At 43.3% G+C, this 20,364-nt stretch overlaps 1 protein-coding gene across 4 annotated transcripts in view; it reads right to left on the bottom strand.

Moving 5' to 3' along the window:
• Positions 1–20,364, bottom strand: part of alkbh1 (alkB homolog 1, histone H2A dioxygenase) — a 65,518-nt gene that overhangs the window by 30,154 nt on the left and 15,000 nt on the right. The window contains exon 1 of one of the 4 annotated variants that reach the window (XM_069916029.1): positions 10,517–10,580. The exons of 2 other annotated variants lie outside the window; for them this stretch is intronic. The gene's annotated coding sequence lies outside the window, so the exon portion shown is untranslated. Of the gene's footprint in view, positions 1–9,291; positions 9,310–10,516; positions 10,581–20,364 lie in introns of those variants that run through there. One more of the 4 variants, XM_069916030.1, reaches the window with a different exon arrangement.

Below are 20,364 nucleotides of genomic sequence, written 5' to 3'. Positions count from 1 at the left end.
GCAGGAATGGAATTTGGAATTGAAATGGTTGGCCACTGGGAGGTCGTTGTTGCTAATGGGCGAAGCAATCTCCCAATCTGCGATTGGTCTCTCTGATGTAGAAAATGCCATAAAGGGAGCACCGGATGCAGTAGATAAGTCCTCTGGATGTAAAAGTGAAGTGTTGCTTATCTTGAAAGGCCTATTTGGGCCCCTGGTCCATGGTGAGAGAGGAGGCGTGGGGGCGAGTGTTGAATTTCCTGTGTGCACAGGGCAAGGTGCTGGGGGTTTGAATGATTGCATGACGGAATAACGGAGGGAGTGGTCCCTGCAGAGGGCTGAGAGTGGAGGAGAGGGAAAGATATGCCTGGTGGTGGGATCCTGTAGTAAGTGCCAGAAATTCTGGTGGATGATGTGTTCGATGCGGAGGCTGATGGGGTGGTAAGTGAGGATGAGGGGAAATTCTGTTTGCTGCATCTGAGGGCAAAGGGGGAGCTAAGCAGATGAGTGGGAAATGGAGGAGATGTGGGTGACGCCTGAGTCGATAGTGGTAGAGGGGATGCCACGTTTGTGGAAGAAGGCAGATATTTCAGAAGATCTGGACTGGAAGATGGAGAGATTGAGAGAAGGCAATGGAATTTTTGCAGGGGACAGGGTGTGAGGAAGTGTAGTCCAGGTAGTTGTGGGAGTTGAAGGGTTTGTAGTATATGTTGGTGGAAAGTTTGTCTTCCCGAGATGGAGACAGAGAGATCCAGGAAGGGAAGAGTGTTATCGGAGATGGACCATGTGAGTTTTAGATCAAGTGGATGAAGTTGACAAGCTCATCGTGGGTGCATGAGGCAGCCCTGATGTAGTCATCGATATACTAGAGGAAAAGTTGAGGGGTCTTGCCTGTGTAGGCTTACACCATGGATTGCTTCACAGAGCCCACATACAGGCAGGCGTAGCTGGGACTCATGCGGGTACCCATGGCTTCTCCTTTGATTTGAGGAAGTGGGATGAGTTAAAGGAGGTTATTTAGAGTGAGGACAAGTTCTGCCGTTGGTGGTAGAGAGTAGTTGGGTTTTTGGTCCAAGAAGAAGCGAAGTGCTTTCAGACATTCTGTGTGGGTGATAAGGCATGGAGGGATTGGATATCTATCGTGAAGATGAAGCCATTTGTTTCAGGGAATCTGAAGTCATTGAGGAGATGGAGGGTATGTGAGGTGTCGTGGATGTAGGTGGGGAGGGATGGACCGGGGAGAAAATATAGAGTACTAGTTCGGTGGGACAGGAGCAGGCAGGAATGGGTCTGCTTGGATGCTGTAGGTTTCTGTGAGGGACGCTGGACAAAGTGGTGACTCTCTGTCTGCCTTACAGTTGACAAAAGTTGAAGACTTTCATATATGTTACATTCTAAATGTTGTATTATGTGACAATAAAATGGAACCTTTACCTTTAAATGTTTGAAAGGGAGGTAGAGTCACCGAGAACAGGACAGCAATAATCTTGAAACCAGGGCTATGTTTTCAGAGGTGAAATTTGGGAATAACTTCTCACAAGGATCAGAGCAAATCAGGAACAGGGCAAGACAACCAAAAAAAACATCAGGAACAAATTTGATAGTATTTGTCTAGATAAAAGTACTGGGTAGGGAGAGGGGTGGGAGTTCGAACCAAATGGGCACATGGAGATACAAAGTTGCAGATAATTGAATGGCCAAGACCAAATATTATATTCCTGTCCTTAATTCTTTATTTTGTACTATACAACATACTGTATATGAATGTCATCTTCAATTATCTTAAAAGGGAGGGTGAGCAGGTAGAGGTCATTGTGTACGCTGGCACCAGCAATATAGATAGGAAAAGCAATGAGATCCTGCGAAGTAAATCTAGGGACTTAGGAAGGAGGCTGAGAAACAGGACCGTGAGGGTAGTAATCTCTGGATTACTCTCAGTGCCACATGCATTGATGTGGAAGAGTAGGCTAGATGAATTAGACACTGATGAGGTGATTCAGGGAGAAGGTCTCAGATACTTTGATCACTGAGATTTCTTCCAGGACAGAGACGACCTGTACAATAGGGATGGGCTGCACCTGAAATGGAGGAGCACCAATATCAAAGCAGAGATTTGCTACTTGGGAGGCTTTAAACTATATTGGCAGATGGTAGGATCCAGAGCAGAGATGAGACAGATGAGAAGTTGGGGCAAATATAGCAGGCAGAGAGCCAGTTTAGTAGGAAGAACATGCAGGATAACTGCAAAGAGAGAGAGGAAAGACCAGTGGTTTAAACCATATTTATTTCAAACCAAGGGAGGGAGATGAACTCAGGGTGCAGATTGGCTCAGAGGACTGGATATTAGAGGCATAACAAAGGCTGAGAGAAGAACAAGACTGGCAGAGGCAATAGATGCTATGGGTATGATAAAGATGCAGGAAAGGCAGGTGGGGCTACCTTTTTGATGAGAGAGGACATCACAACAATGGGAGGATTTTCGGCAGGTCATCATCAGGTAGATAACATGAAGAGAACAGAGAAACAAGAAGGGAATGATAACTTTAATGGGACTATATATTATAGCCCCCTTCCCATCAAGCTAACCTACTAACCCATCAGCCTCCACATCCAATATATAATTCTCCATCAGCTACAACAGGATTCTACCACCAGTCACATCTTCCCTTCCCTCCCCTCATCCCTTCTCACCAATCATTGATGACTGTACCTTGACCACAAAAACTACTACAGTTCCCACTACATCTCCTCTCTTGCCACCATTCAAAGCCCCAAACAGTCCTCTCAAGTAAAGCAAAGTTTCACCTGTGAATCCGTCAAGAGTCATTTACTGGATCAAGTGTTCCTGAAGTGGCTTCCTCCACATCAGGGAAGTAGGAGAGAGGGGAACTGGTCGCAGATTGGGGGAATTGTTTCGTTGAGCACCTTCGGTCCATCCATTACAACAGCAAGGACTTCTAAGTGGCCAACCATTATAATGCCACATCCCATTGCAATTTTGACTTGACTTCATTGGCTCATGTACTACCAAATTGAGACCATGCGTAAATTGAAGGAACAACAACGTACTCCATCTGCGCAGTTTCCAACCAGATGGCATCAATATTGACCTCTCCAATTTCCATTACCCCCCTCCCCAGTCTCTCTCTTTCCCTCATCCCTGTCTCCCTTCCTCCAGATCCTAGCTAGCCCCTTATCTTCCTTTTGCTCTCTGCAAGGTATTCTTCCCTCTTCCCCATCCCAACCATCTTCTTATTCAGGTGTCCACAAGGACATCTCAAGAAAACCTCAGGCCCAAAGCGTGGACTGCCCTTTGCTATCTATGGATGCTGAATGACCTGCTGTTTGTCCAGCAGTTTTGTGTACTGTGGTTTAAACTAGGTGTTTCAGGGATCTTTGGACATACACCTTGGTTCCTCATTACATCTCAAGGAGTGTGGTATATGACCTCACCCCCCCACCCCCCCCCCCCACAAAATAATGCACTACCTTATATATCATAACATAATTAACATAACATAACAATTACAGCACGGAAACAGGCCATTAGGCCCTTCTAGTCCGCACCGAACCAAACACCCCTTTCTAATCCCACCTCCCTGCACAATGCCCATAACCCTCCATCTTCCTCTCATCCATATACCTGTCCAACCTTTTCTTAAATAATACAATTGACTCCGCCGCCACTATTTCTCCCGGAAGATCATTCCACACAGCTACCACTCTCTGAGTAAAGAAGTTCCCCCTCATGTTACCTCTAAACCTCTGCCCCTTAATTCTTAACTCATGTCCTCTTGTTTTAAACCTTCCTCCTCTTAACGGAAATAGTCTATCCACATCCATTCTGTCTATCCCTTTCATAATCTTAAATACTTCTATCAAATCCCCTCTCAACCTTCTACGCTCCAAAGAATAAAGACCCAATCTGTCCAATCTCTCCCCATACTCCAGATGCTTAAACCCAGGCAACATTCTGGTAAACCTTCTCTGCACTCTCTCCACTCTGTTTATATCCTTCCTATAATTAGGCGACCAGAACTGCACACAGAACTCCAAATTAGGCCGCACCAACGTCTTATACAATCTCAACATCACCTCCCAACTCCTATATTCCATGCAATGATTGATAAAGGCCAGCATACTAAAAGCCTTCTTCACCACCCTATTCACGTGAGTTTCTACCTTCAGGGAACGATGTACCGTCACTCCTAAATCTTTCTGCTCTTCTGTATTCCTCAATGCTCTCCCATTTACCACATATGTCCTATTCTGATTCTTCTTACCAAAATGAAGCACCTCACACTTATCAGCATTAAATTCCATCTGCCATTTTTCAGCCCACTTTTCTAAGCAGCCCAAATCCCTCTGCAATCCTTGAAAACCTTCTTCATTATCCACTATTCCACCTATCTTAGTATCGTCTGCATATTTACTAATCCAATTCACCACCCCATCATCTAGATCATTAATGTATATAACGAACAACAATGGGCCCAATACAGATCCTTGAGGCACACCACTGGTCACCGGCCTCCAACCTGACAGACAATTATCCACTACCACTCTCTGGCCTCTCCCTTTCAGCCAATGTTCAATCCATTTGACTATCTTAAAATTTATACCTAAAGACTGCACCTTCCTAACTAACCTTCCACGTGGTACCTTATCGAAGGCCTTACTGAAGTCCATATAGACAACATCCACTGCGCTACCCTCATCCACATTCCTAGTCACCTCTTCAAAAAATTCAATCAGATTGGTCAAACATGACCTTCCTCCCACAAATCCATGTTGAGTGCTCCTGATCAGACCCTGTCTATCCAGATGTTTATAAGTACTATCTCTAAGAATTTTCTCCATTAATTTACCTACCACAGACGTCAAACTTACAGGCCGATAGTTGCCAAGCTTCCTCCTTGAACCCTTTTTAAATAACGGAACCACATGCGCAATGCACCAATCCTCCGGCACTATCCCCATATCTAATGACATTTGGAAAATTACCGCCAGAGCCTCTGCTATTTCCTCCTTCACTTCTCTCAATGTCCTGGGGAAGATCCCGTCTGGTCCCGGAGACTTATCCACCTTTATATTCTTCAAAAGCCTTAAAACTACACCTTTTGTAATCTCTATATTCCCCATATTTACCCAATTTGCTTTTTTTATCCCACATCTCCCAATATCCTTCTCCTTAGTGAATACCGAAGAAAAGAAACTGTTCAATATCTCCCCCATTTCTCTAGGCTCCACACACAGTTTTCCACTCTGATTTTCTAAGGGACCAATTTTGTCTCTAGCTTTCCTCTTACCATTAACATATTTGTAGAACTCTTTTGGATTAGTTTTCACCCTGCTTGCCATAGTTTTCTCGTACCTTCTTTTAGCTTTCCTAATTCCTCTCTTAAGATTCCTCTTACATTCAATGTATCTTTCAAACATCTCCTTAACTCCATGCTTCTTATATCTAATGTACGCCTCCCTTTTTCTTCAAACCAAGTTTCCAATATTCCTTGAAAACCACGGCTCTCTCAAACCTTTTGCCCCTCCTTTTAACCTAACAGGAACATAAAGCTTTTGCACTCTCAAAATCTGATCTTTAAAAGACTTCCATCTCTCTACTACATCCTGCCCATAAAACAAATTGTCCCAATGCACACCCTGCAAGTCCTTTCGCATCTCCTCAAATCTAGCTTTTCCCCAATCAAAAACCTCAATCCTTGGCCCTGATTTCTCTCTTTCCATAATGACATTGAAGCTGATGGCATTATGATCACTGGACCCGAAGTGCTCGCCAACACTAACCTCCGTCACTTGACCCATCCCATTTGCCAACAGTAGATCTAACACTGCTCCTTCTCTGGTCGGCACCTCTACATATTGTTGTAAAAAACTATCTTGCACACATTTCACAAACTCTAACCCATCCATTCCTTTCAGAGAATGTGTTTCCCAATCTATATGTGGAAAATTAAAATCTCCCATAATTACAACCCTGTGCTTATCACAAATATCTACTATCTCCCTACAGATTTGCTCCTCTAGGTCTCGGTCCCCTCCGGGTGGTCTATAATACACCCCTACAAGTGTAACCTCTCCTTTCCTACTCCTCAGTTCCACCCAAATAGCCTCCGTGGATGTGCCCTCTAATCTATCCTTCCTAGGCACCGCTGTAATATTTTCCCTGACAAGCAATGCAACCCCACCTCCTCTTGCCCCTCCGACTCTATCACACCTAAAACAACGAAACCCAGGGATATTCAGTTGCCAATCACATCCCTCCTGCAACCATGTCTCACTAATCGCTACCACATCATACTTCCAAGTATCAATCCACACCTTCAGCTCATCCACCTTTTTTACAATACTCCTGGCATTAAAATATATGAATTTCAGGGATTTCCCATTTTTTAATCCCTGTTTTCCCTCATCTTTAAGAACAACATTATTTACTTTTCCTGACAATTGCCCTTCATCTTCTTCCAGAGCATTTCCCTTCTCTATCACCTGCCCATCCATATTCAAATACTTACTACAAACTTTCATTGTTTGCATTCTAACCTTCTCCTTACTGCTCTGTACTATTTTGTTCCCTCCCCCCAACCATTCTAGTTTAAAGGATCCTGAGTAGCCCTAGCAAATACCTCTGCCAGGATTCTGGTCCCCCTGGGATTTAAGTGTAACCCGTCCTTACTGTACAGGTCACATCTCCCCCAAAAAAGGTCCCAGTTATCCAGAAACTTAAAACCCTGCCCCTTACTCCACCCCTTCAGCCACGTGTTAATCCTCCACCTCATTCTATTTCTATTCACACTATTCACAGAATTAAATTTTATCTGCCACTGCCCTATCCAATTCTGAGCTCAATCAATATCATTCTGAGGTACAAGATAGTTTAAAATTTAGACATGCAGTATGGTAACAGGACCAATCAACCTGTATGATAAGGCAAAGGACAGGAAAGATAAAATAGGTTAGGCAGCGAAAGTAAAAAATCAGAAAGAGCAAGGAGGGTGAAAAAAGCAAATCTGAAGGCTTTATATCTTAACGCAAGAAGCACTCGGAACAAGGTTGATGAATTGGCTGTGGAAATTGAGATAAACAAATACAATTTGATTGGGATTACAGAAACATGGCTGCAAGGTGGGAAAGCCTGGGAACTTAACATCCCGGGGTATACAATATTTAGGAGGGATCGGCAAGAAAGAAAAGGGGGTGGGGTAGCATTGATGGTGAGAGAAGGGACTGACACGATTGACAGGAAGGATATTAACTCGGAAGATGCGGAATCAAAATGGGTAGAACTGAGGAATAGCAAGGGGCGGAAAACGTTAGTGGGGGTGGTATATAGGCCTCCAAATAGTAATGTAGAGGTGAGGGAAGGCATAAAAAGAGAAATTAGAGAAGCGTGCAATAAGAGAACAGCTGTCATCATGGGAGACTTTAATTTACATATAGATTGGACAAGCCAAATTAGTAAAAATACTGAGGAGGAGGAATTCCTTGAATGTTTACGGGACGATTATCTGGACCGATATGTCGAGGAACCAACTCGGGAGCAGGCCATTTTAGACTGGGTATTATGTAATGAAAAGGGGCTAATCAGTAATCTTGTTATATGAGGCCCTTTGGGTAGGAGTGATCACAATATGATCGAATTCTCACTCGACATGGAGAGTGAAGAAATTAAAACCGAGAGTAAGGTCCTGAATTTAAATAAAGGGAATTATGATGGTATGAGACGGGAGTTAAGTAAGATTGACTTGGTGGTGTTTATGGGGGGGGGGGGGGTTGACGGTGGATAGACAATGGAAAGCGTTCAAAGATCTAATGGAAGAATTGCATAAAAATAAACCAAAAAAGGTGACTCAACCGTGGATAACAAGGGAAATTAGAGACAGCATTAGGTCCAAAGAGAGAGCATATCAATTGGCCAAAAAAAGTACCACAACCGAAGACTGGGAGCAGTTCAAGATGCACCAAAGGAGGACAAAGAGATTAATCAAGAGAGCAGAAATAAATTACGAAAGTAAGCTTGCGGCAAATATAAAAACCGACTGCAAAAGCTTTTATAAATATGTCAAGAGGAAAAGATTGGTGAAATCCAGAGTAGGTCCTTTGCAGTCGGAATCAGGGGAATATATAATGGGGAATAAGGAAATGGCAGACCAATTAAATTCTTACTTTAGTTCTGTTATTACAAGAGAGGACACAAATAACCTTCCAAGGATGTTGGGAAGCATAGAGACTAATGCAAGGGAGGAGCTGAAAGAAATCAGTATCTCTAAGGACATGGTCTTGGGGAAATTGAAGGGACTGAAGGCCGATAAATCCCAAGGGCCTGATAATCTACATCTTAGGGTACTTAAAGAAGTGGACATTCAGATAGCAGATGCTTTAAGAATTATTTTCCAGAACTCGATAGACTCAGGATCAGTACCCATGGATTGGAGGGTAGTTAATGTTACCCCACTATTTAAAAAGGGGGGTAGAGAAAAAGCGGGGAATTGTAGGCCGGTGAGCCTTACATCAGTAGTGGGAAAAATGATGGAATTCATTATTAAGGATGTAATAGCGGAGCATATGACTAGCAGAGAAGGGATCAGACAGAGTCAACATGGATTTACAAAAGGTAAATCATGCTCGACAAATCTATTGGAATTCTTTGAGATGGTGACAGGTAAAATAGATGGGGGAAGATCCAGTGGATGTGGTGTACCTGGATTTCCAAAAGGCCTTCGATAAGGTTCCACATAAACGACTGGCATGCAAAATCAAGGCTCATGGGATTGGGGGCAAGGTATTGATGTGGATTGAGAACTGGCTGGCAGATAGAAGACAGAGAGTTGGGATAAATGGCTCATTTTCTGAGTGGCAGGCGGTGACCAGTGGGGTGCCACAGGGATCTGTACTGGGACCCCAGCTGTTCACAATTAACATTAATGATCTAGATGAGGGGATTAGATGTAATATCTCCAAATTTGCAGACAACACGAAGCTAGGAGGGGTTGTGTGCATGGAAGAGGGGGTCAGGAAGCTCCAGTGTGATTTGGATAAATTGGGGGACTGGGCAGATACATGGCAAATGCACTGCAATGTGGATAAATGTGAGGTTATCTACTTTGGTAATACAAACTGGAGGGCAGATTACTATTTGAATGGCAATAGATTGGGAGATGGGGCAGTGCAGAGAGACCTAGAGGTTCTTGTGCACCAGTCACTGAAGGTGAGCATGCAGGTACAGCAGGCAGTTAAAAAGGCAAATGGTATGTTGGCCTTCATATCAAGAGGGTTTGAGTATAGGAATAAGTATACCTTACTGCAGCTGTACAGAGCCTTGGTGAGACCCCACCTGGAGTATTGTGTGCAGTTTTGGTCACCTTATCTAAGGAAGGATGTTCTTGCAATGGAGGGAGTGCAAAGGCGATTCATCAGGCTGATACCTGGAATGGCAGGAATGACTTATGAGGAAAGATTGCACAATTTGGGATTGTACTCGCTGGAGTTTAGAAGATTGAGAGGGGATCTCATAGAGACATATAAAATTCTGGCAGGACTGGTCAGAATGGATGCGGAAGGGATGTTTCCAATGGTGGGGGAGTCCAGAACCCGGGGCCATGGTTCGAGGATAATAGGCAAACCATTTAGAACCGAGATGAGGAGGAATTTCTTTACCCAGAGGGTGGTAAATCTGTGGAATTCATTGCCACAGAGAGCAGTAGAGGCAGGTTCATTGAATATATTAGAGGGAATTAGATATATTTCTTCAGTATAAGGGAATTAGGGGTTACGGAGAGAAGGCAGGGATGGGGTACTGAAATTTAAGATCAGCAATGAGCTCATTGAATGGCGGAGCAGGCTTGAAGGGCCGAATGACCTACTCCTGCTCCTATCTTTTATGTTTCTATGAGCTTTGCCGCCCAATTGACTTACAACCCCTGATACATTTTTGAATGGTGGGAAATAACTGAAGCACCCGGAAAACGTACAAACTCCTTACTGACAACGCAGGATTCAAACCCAGATTCTGATCACTGGTAACAGCATTGCACTAACTGCTATGCTAACCGTGTCACCCCAAAATCCCTTAATCCTCCACCAAGTGGAATTAAGCTAGATAATCTGCACATGCTGGGATCTAGTGCAGTATACAAAAGCACTGGAGAAACTCTGCAGGTCATATAGCATCCATTGGAAGTAAAAGGTAATCAATGTTTCAGGCCTGAGCCCTTTGTCAGGAATTGCCTACTACTTCACCAATTTGTGTTGGAAGGAATCACATTGAAAACTGTGCTTCTCATATGTTGGTGTAGAATTGACATTAGATAATCGGAAAAGTATTTGTAAAAGTCATTTCAACTTTAATATTTTACCATTTGATCTACACAGATCGAATGACAATATTTCCTCTTAATATTGATTCTTTTTTTTCTATGCTATTCTCAGCATTTCTACATTTTGACAGTCAGTGTGTGGAATCTAAAAGCGTAAAAATTAGAATGTTGATAAATGGTGGAAGGTTTCACACTGTACCCTGTACCTGAGCCTTCAGTAATGTTGAAGGCACATCAGTAACAGATCCTCCGCCTCTGTCATATCCAATTTGCCAGCTGCAAGAACAACATGGCATCAAGGAACAATATCCAAAGTTGTGGGTGAGGATTATCTTTACATTCAAACCTCGTAAATACTGAAATAATTGACCAGTCCCTCTAATACAAAAGTTCTCCAAGTTCCTATATAAACATAAATATTTTATGGTAAAGAAAAAATTGTTTTGCATTTACATTGCACCTTAATGTAAAGAATCTATGAAGGTTGATAGACACGGAGCCGTTCCTCTCAATAACATACACTGTTTTGGCTACTGTTTAGGGGGACAACCTACCAAGGACAAGCCACAGCGGTCAGATCTCTGGCATGGAGTCTGGGCCTTTGGCTCAGAATGGAGAGGAGGGGTAGAAAGGAGAGCTATAGTGATAATGGATTCAATGGTTGGTTAGGGGAACAATTAAGATGTTCTGTGGGCAAGTTCTGACTCCCAAATGGTATGTTGCCTCCCATATGCCAGGATCCAGGATGTCTCAGATCAAGTGGGAAGGTAGGCAGCCAGATGTTGTGGTCCACATAGGGAACAATGTAGATAGGAAGGTTAATGAGGTCCTGCAAAAGTGAATACAGGGAATTAGGTACTAAGTTAAAGAAAAGAACCTCAGGACTATGATCTCAGGATTGCTACATGCCAGTGAAGCTAGAACTAGAGAATAATACAGCTTAATACATGGCTAAGAAGATGGTGCAGGAGGAATGGCTTCAGATCTTTGGATCATTGGGCTCTCTTCCAGGGAAGATGGGATCTGCACTGGCAGCACAGTTTACATTTTAACTGGAGGGGGACCAATATTATTGTGGGATACTGCTCTGTGAGGTTGGGGGGGGGGGTGTTAAACGATTGATGTAGAGGGAATGGGAACCAGAGCAGATCATGGTGCAATTGTGGAAAAAAGTGCTGTTAAGCCTGCAGATAATGATAGAAATAGAACTGTTGAGCAAGTTAGGAATAATGTTCTGAGAAGCATCTATTTCAATGCAAGCTTGGAACATGCATTAGCACGTGGAATTATGACATTGTGACTATTATTGAGGCTGGGTTGTTGGACTAGTGGCTGAATGCTCCCAGGCACTCCTCCTATTTTTTTCCACGTGATAGAGAGGGAGGAGTGGAAGGGGAGGATAGTGTTGCTAGTCAGGGAAAATGTCATGGCAGTGCTCGTCAGGCACAAGGCACATCTACTGAGTGGAACTAAGTTATGAAGGGTTATACAGTATTATAGACCATCCAAGTCAGTGAAAATTGGAGAATAACCTTTATGAAAAGATAAGGATAGAGAAACACAAGGATATAACAGTAGGTTATTTTAATATTCCATATACCATAAAACAAGATCGTGTTATATGGCGAGCTCTCCACCGTGACAGAGGTGCACCAAAGAAGAGGTACAAGGACTGCCGAAAGAAATCTCTTGGTGCCTGCCCCATTGACCCCCGCCAGTGGGCTGATCTCGCCTCCAACCGTGCATCTTGGCGCCTCACAGTTCGGCAGGCAGCAACCTCCTTTGAAGAAGACCGCAGAGCCCACCTCACTGACAAAAGACAAAGGAGGAAAAACCCAACACCCAACCCCAACCCACCAATTTTCCCTTGCAACCGCTGCAACCATGTCTGCCTGTCCCGCATCGGACTTGTCAGCCACAAACGAGCCTGCAGCTGATGTGGACATTACCCCTCCATAAATCTTCGTCCGCAAAGCCAAGCCAAAGAAGAAGAAAGAAAAAGAAGATACCGTAAAAGGGTTGGATGGGTTAGAGTTTGTCAAATATGTTCAAGAAAGTTTCCTAAATCAATATCTAAAGTCCCAACAAGAGAAAGTGCAACACTGGATTGCCTTTTCGAGGATTAGACAAGGCAGGTGATGAAAGTGTGTGTAAGGGAACACTTTGGATCTAATGATTGCGCTATGAGCTTCAAGATAATTATGGGAAAGGATAGGTTTGGTCATCTGTTGAGATTCTAAACTGAAGGAAGGCCAACTTTGATGGTATCAGAAAGGATCTGGCGTGTGAATTGGGACAGGTAGTTTTCTGGCAAAGGTGTGCTTGGTAAGTGAAGGTTCTTCAGAAGTAAAATTTTGAGAGCACGCAGTTTATACATTCCTGTCAGAATTAAATGCAAGACTAGCAAGTATAAGAAACTTTGGTTTTCGAGATATTGAGGCCCTGGTTAAAAAGAAAAAGTAGGTGTGTAGCAGGTACTAGGGCAGCATAGAACAAATGAGGTACTTGAAGAGTATAAGAGATGCAAGAAAACACAAGAATAAAATCAGAAAGGATTAAAAAAGGCAATGAGGTGCCTTTGGCAGGCAAGATGATGGTAAGTCCCAAGGGCAAGGGGTGTATTTAAGGGAGAGATTGATAGGTTCTTGATTAGCCAGGACATTAAATGTTATGGGGAGAAGGTTGGGCAATGGGGCTGAGTGGGAAAATGGATCAGCTCATGATTAAATGGTGGGGCAGACTCAATGGGCTGAATAGCCTATTTCTATAGAAGTGAGGCAAAAGAGTAGTGAGGTCACGGAGCCTATACAAATTACATCCAGACAAGATGGGACCAGTGGCTGGTCTACACCTAACCAGTGCCAGAATCAATAGGCGCTTTCAAATTGCAGCACTCTGGTAGCCCTCCTGGGATCTGGGTGAAATTAATGGATCGTTTGAGCAGGATACGCCTTTCAAATAGCAGCCTAACCTACCTGTTAAATGGCCATCCTGGCAATTTAAGGGGTATCCCACCCCTGCGATGATGTAGTGAGTGATGTGTCATGCAGCCCCACAAGGAATCACCTTCTGTTTAAATTTCTCCTAAATGCCCACCCCCCTCAGTCGCCCCATGCTACTGGCCGTCAATTGTCCCCTTATCCCAGCAGTCATTCCCCCCAAATGACATGCCGCTGCTGCGAATGGGGTGGGGCAGGATACTGCAAACAGTGGGGGGGGGGGGGGGGGCCGCGATCGGTGGGAAGGGTGCCGTGATGTGCCGCTGCTGCAAAGGGTTTTTTTCCCCACAACGTACCGCTGCCATGAACAGGGGGGAGAAATTCAGCCAATGGCAGGGTGCCACAATCTTAGTATGGGGGGTGGGGGGAGTGCCATAACATGCTGCTCTAGTTCTGCCAGAGTGGTTCCAGCAATGTGGGGGATTATGTGTAAGAAAGACAGCCATTGCTGGAGGAAGATGCCGGGTAAGTCTTACTGGGTTCCCTGACCACCTTTGAGGTAGGTCTTGGGCCAGTTGGGTTTTGATTGGGTTGACCTGGTTGGACCCTTTCAAATAGCCATGTACCTGGCCGACAACCGAGCAAATTGGCAGGTTAACCCCATTTTACTTGGCAATTTGAAAGGGCCTAATAGTGGGGGTGGGGGAGGTGTTTTCTAGTGGTGTTATGGAGGGTTTAAACCAGTCTGGCAGGAGAATGGGAATATATGTATGGATGCAGAAATTATCCAGGAGCAAAACTAAGTTAGCAAGCTGAAAATTCTAAAGCAAGAAACAAAAATTTGGGCCATTTTGCAAATGACCAGAGTTCAAAATTTAATATTCAAAGGTACTCAACATTTTGGATAGATGGACTAAATCGAAAAGGAAGTGGAATACCATTTCTCATTAAAGAGCAATGAGGAAGGACATCAGCTTAGATAATATGGAATTTGTATGGGTCGAATTGCAGAACCCCAGAGGGAAGAAAAATTTAGTGTGAACACCACCAAATAGTAGTAGTGCGAGAGGGGATTTAATCAAGCAGTAACAAGAGAAATATGCAATAAAAGTTTACCAGTCATCATGGGTGACTTTAATATGTATGATTTAGATTTTAAATAAGTAATTTAAAATTAAATCAAATTAAATTTAGACATACAGCACAGTTACACGCCCTTTCAGTTCATAAGGCCGTGCTGCCCAATTATACCCAACTACAACCATAGAACAATACAGCACAGAAACAGGCCCTTCTAGTCCATGCCAAATTATTATTCTCCCTAGTACCACTGACCTGCACCCCATCCATGGCCCTCCAATCCACGTAACCATTCAAATTCTTCTTAAAAATTAAGATTGAGCCCTCATTCACCACTTCAGCTGGCAGCTCTTTCCACACTCCCAACACTCTCTGTGTGAAGAAGTTCTCCCTTATGTTCCCTACAAACCTTTCACCTTTAATTCATGTTCTCCGGTTTGTATCTCACCCACCCTCAGTGGAAAAAGCCTGCCTACATTTACTCTGTCTATCCTCCTCATAATTTTAAATATCTCTATCAAATCTCTGCTCATTCTTCTACAGACCAGGGTATAAAGTCCTAACCTGTGTCACCTACCCCTGTAACACTCAGTTTCTGACGTCTGTCAGCATCCAAGTAAATCATCTCTGAACTCTTTCAATCTTATTGATATCTTTCCTGCAGTTATGTGACCAAAACTGCACACAATACTCCAAATTTGGCCTCAACTTTACCATAGCATCCCAACTCTTATTTTCAATATTTTAATTTGTGAGGCCAACCTGCCAAAAGCTCCCTTTACAACCCTATCCACCTGAAATGCCAGTTTCAGGGAATTATCTGTAGTCCCAGATCCATTTGTTCAACCATACTCCTTCTTCTTTGGCTTGGCTTCGCGGACGAAGATTTATGGAGGGGGTAAAAAGTCCACGTCAGCTGCAGGCTCGTTTGTGGCTGACCAGTCCGATGCGGGACAGGCAGACACGATTGCAGCGGTTGCAAGGGAAAATTGGTTGGTTGGGGTTGGGTGTTGGGTTTTTCCTCCTTTGCCTTTTGTCAGTGAGGTGGGCTCTGCGGTCTTCTTCAAAGGAGGCTGCTGCCCGCCAAAAAGTGAGGCGCCAAGATGCACGGTTTGAGGCGTTATCAGCCCACTGGCGGTGGTCAATGTGGCAGGCACCAAGAGATTTCTTTAGGCAGTCCTTGTACCTTTTCTTTGGTGCACCTCTGTCACGGTGGCCAGTGGAGAGCTCGCCATATAATACGATCTTGGGAAGGCGATGGTCCTCCATTCTGGAGACGTGACCCATCCAGCGCAGCTGGATCTTCAGCAGCGTGGACTCGATGCTGTCGACCTCTGCCATCTCGAGTACCTCGACGTTAGGGGTGTGAGCGCTCCAATGGATGTTGAGGATGGAGCGGAGACAACGCTGGTGGAAGCGTTCTAGGAGCCGTAGGTGGTGCCGGTAGAGGACCCATGATTCGGAGCCGAACAGGAGTGTGGGTATGACAACGGCTCTGTATACGCTTATCTTTGTGAGGTTTTTCAGTTGGTTGTTTTTCCAGACTCTTTTGTGTAGTCTTCCAAAGGCGCTATTTGCCTTGGCGAGTCTGTTGTCTATCTCATTGTCGATCCTTGCATCTGATGAAATGGTGCAGCCGAGATAGGTAAACTGGTTGACCGTTTTGAGTTTTGTGTGCCCGATGGAGATGTGGGGGGGCTGGTAGTCATGGTGGGGAGCTGGCTGATGGAGGACCTCAGTTTTCTTCAGGCTGACTTCCACGCCAAACATTTTGGCAGTTTCCGCAAAGCAGGACGTCAAGCGCTGAAGAGCTGGCTCTGAATGGGCAACTAAAGCGGCATCATCTGCAAAGAGTAGTTCACGGACAAGTTTCTCTTGTGTCTTGGTGTGAGCTTGCAGGCGCCTCAGATTGAAGAGACTGCCATCCGTGCGGTACCGGATGTAAACTCCTTAGTGCCCTACCATTTACCATGAATTTCCTTTCTTGGTATGCCCTTCCAAAATACACTTATCTGCATTAAATTACATCTGCCATTTTTCAGTTCATTTTTCATCTGGTCCAGATCCCTCTGCAAGCTTTGAAAACCTTTGTTGTCCAAAACACCTCCAATCTTTGTGCTATTTGCAAATTTGCTGATTCAATTTACAACATTATCCTTCAGATCATTGATATAGATGACAGACAACAATGGCCCCAGCGCTGATCCTCGAGGTACAGGCCTCGAGTCTGAGAAGCAATCACTGCCACTCTCTGGCTTCTCTAGTGTAGCTAATATCAAATTGAAGTACAACCCCCAATACATTTTAAACAGAAGGAGGAAGCAAAAGCCCCTGGGAAAACCCATGCAGACATGTGGAGAACATACAAACTCCTTACAGACAGTGCTGAATTCGAACTCCGGTTCCAATTGCTGGTGCTACAACAGCGTTCCGCTAACTGCTACGCTAACCGAGCTACCCTAGGATTTATTTATCTATCATTTATATTTTCTGTACTGGAGAATTTAATGTATGCTAGCTTGGTCGGTTGGTCTTGTGCATCAGTTTGGCTGCAGCAAAAATGTCAATGTATATGTACATTGTACTATGCATATGACAATAAACTCATTATCATTAGATTGGGAGAGCAAATCTGGCAGCAAATCTGTAGGATTTCCTGGTGCATAAGGGATGATTTCCTTGACTAATATGTCAAGGAGCCAACTCAAGAACAGGCAATCCAAGAATGGGTTTTGTACAATGAAGTAGGATTAATTAGCAATCTTGGTGGGTCAAGCAGCATTGGGAGTAAAATGATGGACATTTGTCAAGTCTCAAGAATGGACTTCAACTTTTCTCGCACTAATGCTGCTTATGCAGATTTTGTTTAGCTTCATTTGCAGTTTCCTGTGCGTCTCTGATTAGCAATCCTTGGGGACCAGTGATCACAATATTGTGGAATGTTTCATTATGATGGAGAGTGACACTGTTAATTCAGAAATTTGGATCCAAAACTACGATGATACAAGGTTTGAATTGGCTAGGTCAGATTAGCAAAGAATACCAAATGGGTTGATGGTCGATAGACAATAGTAGGTATTTAAGGAGTGTGTGGTGAAACTTCAAAAACTGAGTATCACTGTTTGCTATTAAAATAAATCATAGAAGGTGGCTGAACCGGAGTGAATGAGGGAACCAAAGAGGTATATCATTTGGCTAGGGAGAGCAGCAGACATGAGGACTGGGAGGAATTTAGAATTCAGCAGAGGGATACAAAGGGTCAAATTAGAAGGGATAAAATTGACTACAAGGATAACCTTACAGGGAATATAAAAACTCACTGCAAAAGCTTCTATTGATATGTAAAGAGAAAGAGACCAGTTAAAGCAAATAATAATGATAAAATGGTAATGAGATTAGCATCATACATGTTGTACAATGTATATTTGCTCCGAAACTCTTACTTATTGCAACCAAATAAGTAAGTACTTGTAAAGAATAAGCCCTTCAGTCAGAATCAGGGGAATTTGTAGAGGTACAACAAAATGGCAGACCAAGAGAATAACTTGATGAAGGACTCAGCCCAAAACTTCGGTTATGTATTTTCACCTTTGCTATATACACTGTTTGACCTGCTGAGTTTCTCCAGCATTGTGTTTTAATAAACTTATTTGATCTGTCTACACATAACATTCCAGGAATACTTGGGGGTCTGAGTAAATGACAGAAATTATTATCAGTCGTGAAATTGCGTACATTGCCGACATTGAATGTTGAAAAATTCCCAGAGGCTAATCGGCTGCATCAGAGAGTACTAAAGGAGATGGCTCTAGAGATTGTGGATGCATTAGTGATTATCTTGCAACATTCTCCACATTCTGCATCAGTTCCTATGGATTGGAATGTTGCAAAATACCACTTTTTAAGAAAGGAGGGAAAGAAAATCCAGGGATTTATAGACATGTTAGCATGACCAGTAGTGGGGAAAATGCTGGTCAATTATTAAAGATGTCACTGCTGTGCATTTGGAGAGGAATGACAGGATTAGTCCAAGTCAGCATGCACTTTACAAAGCAAAATCATACTTGGCGAAGCTTCCAGAATTTTGAGGATGTAACCAGTAGAATGGACTATGGTGAACCAACTGACGTGATGTATCAAAATGCCTTTGATATGGTCCAAAGAGGTTAGAGTGCAAAACGAGAGAACATGATAGAGGAGGTAATGCACTGACATGGATTGTAAACTGGTTGGCAGAGAGTACCAATAAATGGGTCCTTTTCTGATTGGCAGCCAGTTACTTATAGAGTAAAGAGAACAAGAGGTAGAGATAGAAAACAGGATAGGGTGCTGAAGTCACATGATCAGCCACGATTGTAGAAGGTGAAGGCTAGAAGAGCTGACTGGCTCACTTCTGTATATATTTTCTACGATTCCATTAAACTTTATATTCTACAAGGCTATGGAGTGGGAGTTGGGAAGTGGGATGGTCTGAAATATATCTTTTCAAAAGCTTCTTTTGACAAGGGGTGGAATGACCTCCTCCTTCTATCAGTTTCTGGTTCTTTATTATATATGCTTTTTATAAACTATTTGTGAATCAAAAGATATCTGAGGCTTTGCACAACATAGACATAAGAACCAAAATTACTTTTAAATGGGTGAAAATTAACATACAAGTTGCTAATGAAGGAGAGGAAAGAAAGAGCTTTTGGAATATATAAATAGCACATAGAAAGGTTCCATTTTTATTCAAATCATGGAACTCTCTCAAATCAATTCTATGCTTGAAAATGGAAACCTAAATCCATCGTTTTTCATTACGTGAAAAGAAATACACTCAATTCCTCAAGCCATTCATGTTTATTCACAGATATATATTCTGTGGTGGGCGATTCAATTCCAAGAAGAGAGCTAGTGGTAAAAGAGCAAATGCAAGGATAAGAAATTAAATACAGGAAGTGGTAAAAACTGCACCAGAATCAATTTCATCTCTTATTTGGCCAGTTATTGTGCAGATTTTCAAAGATGATGGACTTCAATAGTTTATTGAATTTAAAAAAAGGTTGTAACTCCAACTGAAACACACTTTCCACTTTTGATATTCAGTAATATTAAGTATTCAGCAACTGAGCAAAGGGAACCATCTTCCCCTTCAAATGCACTTAACAGCCCTGCTTGAATCTGAAAAAAACTACATTGCCATAGTTCTCATCATTTTTAATTAAAAATTTAGACATACAACACGGTAACAGGCCATTTCAGCCCACGAGCCCAAACTGCCAAATTGCACCCAATTAATCTACAGCCCCGGTACATTTTGAATGGTGGGAGGAAACCAGAGCCCTTGGGGTAAACCCACGCAGACATGGCGAGAATGTACCAGCTCCTTACAGACACCACAGGATTTGAACCCCAGTCATGATTGCTGACTCTGTAACGGGATTGCACTAACCGCTATACTAACCGTGTCATCCATAAAGGTGACAGCATTTTTACAAAATTACATGATGTAAATGTGGATACAGTTCTTCTTTACAGTTCACATTTTATACATTCCACAAGATTCACATCACCAGGTTCAGGAACAACTGCTACCCCTCCACCATCAGTCTCCTCAACAACAAACTCAATCAAGGTAAGAACACCATGCTGGAGAAACTCAGCAAGTCAGTGTCCTTTATATAGCAAAGGTAAGAAATACATTAACGACATTTCAGGCTTGAGCCCTTCATCAAAGAATGGAAAAATGTTGGCAGGCATCTGAACAAAAGAGTAGAGGGGAAAATGTGGTTGCAAAGGCAGAAGGTGGCAGGTGGAGGAGGGAGGGAGGGGGACAGTAGTCATCAAGGGGAGGATGGATGGCTAGTTAAATGGAGAAGGAAGGGAGGGAGGAGAACTGGAAAGGGGAAAGGGAGGGGGAGGAGAAAGAGGAAGCAGGTTAGCAGAAAACAGAAAAGTCAATGTTAATGCCATCTGGCTGGAGGGCCCAGATGGAAAATCAGATGTTCTAACTCCAATTTGTGGTTGGTTTTGATGGGATAGTACACAAGGTC

Source organism: Narcine bancroftii, chromosome 2 (assembly GCF_036971445.1).
Source record: "Narcine bancroftii isolate sNarBan1 chromosome 2, sNarBan1.hap1, whole genome shotgun sequence".
NCBI lineage: Eukaryota > Metazoa > Chordata > Chondrichthyes > Torpediniformes > Narcinidae > Narcine > Narcine bancroftii.
Note: the sequence above shows the minus strand (reverse complement) of the source record. Positions and strands in the feature narration are given on the sequence as shown.